This window comes from Nematolebias whitei, chromosome 4 (assembly GCF_014905685.2).
Source record: "Nematolebias whitei isolate Nwh7 chromosome 4, NemWhi1, whole genome shotgun sequence".
Lineage (NCBI taxonomy): Eukaryota > Metazoa > Chordata > Actinopteri > Cyprinodontiformes > Rivulidae > Nematolebias > Nematolebias whitei.
In genome coordinates, this window is record NC_056501.1 from 24,659,122 (window position 1) to 24,666,368 (window position 7,247).

Sequence of the window (7,247 nt, forward strand, 5' to 3'; positions counted from 1 at the left end):
AATTGTAGCTTTTAGCTACTGTCTTGTTGATTTTAGCTTTTAGTTTTTATTGATTTTAGCTTTTGACTACAGTTTTGCTAAATTTAGCTGTTACCTGTCTTGTTAAATTTCGCTTTTAGTAGCAGTTGCACTGATTTTACTATTTGGCTACAATTTTGCTAATTTTAGCTTTTGTTCATTTTAGATTTTAATTATTCATTTATTTAAACTTTTAGCTACTGTTTAACTTTGTTACAGTTTTATTGATTTTAGCTACTGTTATTTTAGCTTCTGTTCAGCTTGTTTGAACTTGACCGGCTCACTCAACATTCAGTGTTCACTCTCAGCAACCAGTGATTTTATTAAACCTTCAAAACGTAATTGTTGAGCTTCATCGACAACTGGAGTAGACCTGAGTCAAGATGGCCGCCACAGCTAATCAACCTTAGCGAACACAAAAATGGCTACAACTCAGTCATTTTTTTCTAATATTTAACTAGAACTTGCTTCTTTATGGGTTTATGAATTGGATTAGTGATAATCTGTTGTTTGTTTTTAGAATAAACCAGACTGGTCCAACGGTTCTTTCAGCTACTGATGATCTGCAGTTTCTGTTTTATTCAAAAGATTTGTATCTTCTTTCGTCTGTGGATTTAAACAAATTTACAAATATGTAAAATCCCAACCTTTAAACTGTGATTTTGATATCCATGTTATTGCACCGTGCTGTTCCAGCGTGTGTAAATTATATTTTGTAATCTCTAATCTTGTAATAATCATTTATTGATCTGATGGATGAAGAAGTATTTTAAAAATGCCTAATTTCATCTGTGTAGAACTGCAAGACATGTATTTTGGATTATATATTTTTTGATGATAAATCTGCATACTCACATTGTCAGTGCTCGTTTTATAGCATCCAGCCATTTGTGATAATTACTTTTTGAAATAGAAAAACAAAACTAACCATGGCCTTGGGTTAAGGAACAAACAGTATGTTAAAAGACAAAAGTGATGCTCGTTCAATGACTTTTGGAAGTCACCTTCAAAATAAAATAAGTATGTTAGAAATACAAATATGCTAAATCTGTTCTTTGAATGTTGAAAAACTTCTCATTTTAATCTACAAGAAAGTGATTAAAACTATAATTTGATGTTTAGAAGTAATTTATAAAATCAAATAACTTTATTTCTAAAGGCTTTAAAATGGTGTCCAGTGTGTTGCAGAGCAGCACGGTGGTGCAGTTGGTAGAACTGCTGCATCTCAGGTTACCCTGGTTCAAATCCTGATCCGGGGGTCTTTCTGAATGGAGTTTGCATGTTCTCTCCGTGTATGCATGGGTTTTCTCTGGATGCTCCAGTTTCCTCCCACAGACCAAAAACATGTATGTTAGGCTGATTGGTAACTCTAAATTAACTTCTCGTTAACTCTGTTCCTGTGTCTAATAAGCGCGAGATCCTGAACTGTTTCAACAAACATTTTGTTGCTTCTAGTTCTTTATTTGACACAGTTACTGATGGAAGATCAGCCACTTCCCCTAAAAGTCAAACTTCTACAAACCAAATCTCTCCTTACTAGTCAATCTTCAGTAAATCACACCTTTTCTCTTTCTCTGTTCTCCCACATCTTCAATCTCTCCATAAGACAAAACTCCATTCCAGACACTTGGAAAACAGCCTTTGTTCTTCCTTTGCTGAAGGGAGGTGACCCCACCTCACTGAACAACTATCGACCAATCTCTAAACTCTGCATTTTAGCCAAGGTTCTAGAAAAACTGATAAACTCTCAAATCAAAAATTACCTGGACTCATTTAACATCTTACCTCCACATCAATCTGGTTTCAGGAAACAACACAGCACAACCACTGCTTCACTGAAGGTTCTTAATGATGTTGTTGAAGCACTGGATGCTAAGAATTATTGTGCTGCACTTTTCTTAGACCTGTCTAAAGCTTTTGACACTGTGGATCATAACATCTTGTGTCATAAGCTCTCAGAAACTGGTTTCTCAGATTGAACCATTGGTTGGTTCTCTAACTATCTTTCAGATCAGAGGCAATGTGTTAAACATAAGGGTATTTCCTCCAGTTCCTTAACAGTCAGCAATGGTGTACCACAAGGCTCAGTCTTAGGACCACCCTCCTTACAATCTACATATGTAATGTAGGTCAGAGCATCCTTGATGCATCCTTACATTTCTATGCTGATGACACAGTTGTTTATTGTCAATCTAGAACAGTTGCTAAGGTTTTCCAGCTTTTGCAATCTGCCTTTGACATCATCCAGTCTGATTTGTTCCATCTCAAACTTTTCCTAAATGTTGAGAAAACCAAAGGGATGCTTTTTTTCAAACAGAAAGTCAGTCCCAGCAGATCTTCCTCTGATTTTAACTTCAAATGGTGTCCCTATTGAGTTTGTTGATTCCTATAAATATTTGGGTATCTTGGACGCGCATCTCTCTTTTAAGCTTCAAGTGGAAAACCTAGTACAGAAACTGAAAGTTAAACTGGGTTGCTTTTTCAGAAACAGATCCTGTCTAACTCTGAATGCTAGGAAATGCCTTTAACCACTGGTTAAATGGTCATCATTAACTTCACGCAGACTCTCTCACTGGTACATTTTCATCTTTAAATCACTTCTTGGTCTGCTGCCTTCATACATCTCCTCCTACATGTCTCTGCGTGAGTGCAGCTACAGCGTGCGCTCTCAGGACATTATTACCCGCAGGGTTCCCTCAGTGAGGTCTGAACTTGGCTAAAGGGCCTTCTCCTACTCCGCTCCTGTTTCCTGGAATATCTTACAAAAAGATCTGAAGCTCTCGACCTTGGCCTCTCTAATTGGCTTTAAACATCTGTTAAGTTCCTGGCAAGAACCAATGCAGACATGCTCCTGTTTTTTGACCTGACTGAAAAATGTTGGATTGTATACCTGGATTATTGAGCATGGACTTTGTTGTTTTCAACCAGTTCGACACGACTGTCAACAAGGAAGAGGGCCAGCAATGGAGGAGGGGTCGTACCAAAGAGACCATCTTATCACAAACAAAACTGGTTTGTTCCACTTTGGAGTAAACTGTTGGGGGAAGAATCAGTTTTGTTGTGTGTTTCCTTGACTGATGAAGCCTTCCAGATCGGAGATGAATAATCTAGCTGCTTTTTTTTTTTTGTTGCTACTTTTCCTTTTGACTGTCCTTTTGGTTGGTATTTTGTTTTGATTTGAAAAAAATAAAAAATAAAAAAATAAAAAAGCAAATGTGTATGCCACTTTTGTGACTGTCTATTGTTGCCATTGTTATTCACTGTTGTCATCACTCTTTGTTAAAATCAGGTCTCCCTTGTAAATGAGTCCCTGAGGCTCAATGGGATTAACCTGCATAAATAAAGGTTGAATTATTGGATGTAAGTGGGACCCTGTGTTTACTGTTGTTCCACCACATGTAGTGGAACGACAATAAAGAACCTTAACCTTGTTCTGTAATTCTTCTTAGATATTAGATGCAGTTTTCTTCTCGTTTTAACACAACGCATCACTTCTTTCTGTCTGCTCTTGTCCCTGGTTCAACGTGTTAAAATGTTTTGCTGAGAGAAACACAGAACGTCTCAGTTTTAACCTTTAAAATGTGTTTTTTTGTTTGTTTTCAGATTTAAGATAATTCATACAATTTATTTCTAAATAAAACTGTTTAGGTACGAATTTTGTGAATACATTTGAAAACCTCTATAATACCTGCACCATGTGGTCCCTCTGGTTGTGACGAGTCATTTGATACTCTTTAAGACATTCTCATGACAAACCGTGACTCCAGTTTCTGGGATGTAAGAATATTTCAGGTGTGCTGTTTGAAATGAGAGTCCTGAATTTAGTTCTGATAGCTTGGACCAAATGGTCTCTTTGGCCCGGCACAGTGAGGTTAACACAAAAGATAATCTCGTGGTTTAAAACTGTCATAATCTTATTGGATATTTCACACCGACTGTCAGAGCTGGTGAGTGTCAAAACCTGAATGTTCAGCATTTAACATCCATCTCTAAAAACTAAACTTGATCTCGAGTTATTTCTTTGGATTTGTTAAAACTGTCTGTTTTCCATGTTTGAGTGAAGATAAATGTTTCTATCAACTCAACGTAAAAACCCACCTGGTTAAAGAGTTTACAGAGCAAAATCTGTGTTCTCTTGTGAAATTTAAGAAAACTGAAAAGAAGAATAGAAAAAAATGAACGTCAGTCACCACCTTTATTTTTAATTTTACAAGGTTTCTTTGAAGGAATGAAATCACCTGCAGCCTTTTAGGCCAGAGTTTTTAGCTGCATCATTTTACGTTAAGACGGGATAGTGGCTGTTCTGGTGGAAAATATAAAACTAATGCTTCATGTGATCTCATCACGTGATGTCATGCTTGGAGTATGAGCGGTGAACGATGCTCATCACATCAAGTTTGAGCTCAATGTCTGTAAAATTGACAGAGTTATGGCCTTTTATATGTTTGCTAAACTTGATTAGCTATGGCGGCCATATTGAATTGAATTGACTCCAAAAGTTAATCAATTGTAGAAAGAGTTCCAGTGGCAACGTCCTGAAAGTTTCAATAAAATTAGATTGATAATTTGTGAGATATTTTCCTAACAGACAGACAGCGTTGACTCCAATAGATAATGGTAAAATTTTCAACTAAAATCTTTAGCAATCTTTTAGTGCTTGCAACATTAATTGTGTAGGACTCTCAGTTACTACTGTGCCAAATGTTATCTTAACTTCTATAAAAGGGACTGAGTTGTTGCAATTTATTTTAAAGGTCAGTTGGCTGGAGCAACCATCTTGAATTGAAGTGACTACAAAAGTTGATCACTTATAGATGCACATCCAATGAATTATTTCTGTGAGTTTTATTTAAATGTGTCCAGTGGTTTACGAGATATTTTGCCAACAGACAGACACATGAACACACACAGACAAAAACATCATCTGCTACCACTGCCAGGAAAACACAGTTATAACTAACTTCATCCAAACCATTCAAATGTAACTAAAATAATCATTAAAATACCACAGTAGATAAACAAGCAACAATGTACACCTACATCAGCTCTAAAACTTGAGAGGAGTACTACATACATATATTATATTATATCATATTCTACTGTGTGTTTACTCTGAGAGGAGAACTTTTACTTCACAGCAGAGAAGAAAAGGCAGAACTGTGTGAGTCACATGGTTACGCAGCTCGCAGGGAAAGCTGCAGAATATAATGAAGTCTCTGCACATCTGTGGAGCCAAGGAACGTTTCCAGCTGTTAAAGACAGCTGTGCTCCGCATTATGACAACTCGTCAGTCGGAACAGATTCACGGAAAATTTTTCAAATAAAATACAGAAATGCGCCAACGTCATTTTTATTTATGGCTTTATTTTCTGGGCCTCATAAAACATTAGTTTGGATTTGTGATAGTTAGTGGGTTTGCTGAGTTTCCCCTCACGTCGCTCAAATCGCTCTTTAAGTTGAAGATGCAACAAAAGCGTTGGAATTAAATTTGAATGATCGGCGCTGAAAGAACAAAGGTCGTGTTTTATCACTGCAGTACAGAATATTTATAAAATAAAATTGTAATTTTTTAAAACTTTTTTTAAATTACCCATACTGGCGACTGATAAGACAACACGTCAGTTTTGTTAATTCAGGCTTCATTCAAATCAGAATCAGTTTATTATCGCCATGTCAATGAACGAGGTTCACAAACTAGGAATTTGCTTCGACATAAGGTGCGAATAGTAATAAAGTAAAATAAAGTAAAAATTAAGTAAAAATTAAGTAAAAATGAGAACATCACATAAGACATAAGACCTGTGTACACCCACAAATAAAGTAAAATTAAAAACATAACATAACCATATGTACACCCATACAATAGAAAACAATAAAAAAAGCTCATTCACATTCAACACAGTCTACATAAAAATACACAGAAAAAAAATCCAAAAGTTGTAATAATTATTGTTTTTAAATTTAGCAGTTCTTAAATAAATGCATATCACTTGCCACCATTGATATCAGACTTTTAGACAAAAATCATCTTAAGTTGAGAAAGTCCGAAGCTGTAGTGGTTTTAGATCACATTTGATGAAAGAATTATTTTCATGTTACAAACGCAGTCGAACAAAGTTTGTGTTTAAACATTTAGAGCTGAATTTTTATTTCTAATTGTGCAAATGTTTATGAAGCATTCACACGATTGTGATCCATTTCTCTTCTGGATGTTTTGCTGCGAGATTTTATTTCAGCTCTTTCAGGACAATCCAGCTATGACTTTTGGTATTGGTGCAACTTTAGCTTTTTGAAGTATTTAGCCTTTTCTGCCATTTTTTGTCTCATAGAAAATGAATTGAGCTCATTTTACATCCTTCAAATCTTTAGATCTGTTTACAACCTTTTACTGCTCCTTTCACATTTTGTTCTGCTTCTGTTTTTTTCAGCTTCCTTGTGCAAATTTAAACATTTTTTCCTCTACTTTCAGCTAATTTCAGCTGTTTTTTCAGCTGTTTTGCGCTCGTTTCAGATTCTTTCTGTTAACTACAAAATTTTTGTGCTTCTTCTAACGTCTTTGTGCTTTTTCCAGTTTATTATGCTCCTTTCAGCTTATTTCTGCAAGTTTAATCTTTTTCTGCTATTTCAGCTACAATTCAGCTGTTTTGCTTCAAATTTAAGCTTTTTCAGCCAATTCCACATTTGTTGCATTAACTTCTACTGTTTCAGCCTAATTCAGCAAAAATGTGCTCTTTCTACTTCCTGGTAATTTAAGCTTCTTTCTGCTTTCTAAACTACTTTTCAGCTAAGAAAGTTCATGCTCAATCATCCAGGTACCAAATCCAACAATTCTCAGTCGGGTCATCTGGACAGTTTCTTTTTTATAGAGACGTTTCACCCTCTATCCCGAGGGCTTCATCAGTCAGAGGAGTTCCAGTAAACTGTTTCCCCACCAAGCAGTAAACTCCTTAAGTGGACCAACCAGTTTGCTGGTCCACTTAAGGAGCTGGTCCACTTTGTTGGTCTCTGGCCCCCAGGAACCATCTTAGCTCCAGCAAACTGGTGGGTCCACTTAAGGAGTTTACTGCTTGGTGGGGAAACAGTTTACTGGAACTCCTCTGACTGATGAAGCCCTCCGGATAGAGGGCAAAACGTCTCTATGAAAAAATAAACTATCCAGATGACCCGACTGAGCATTATTGTACTTTCAGCTGTTTTTGTTTGTTTTTTTGTTGTTGCTAATTTTAGCT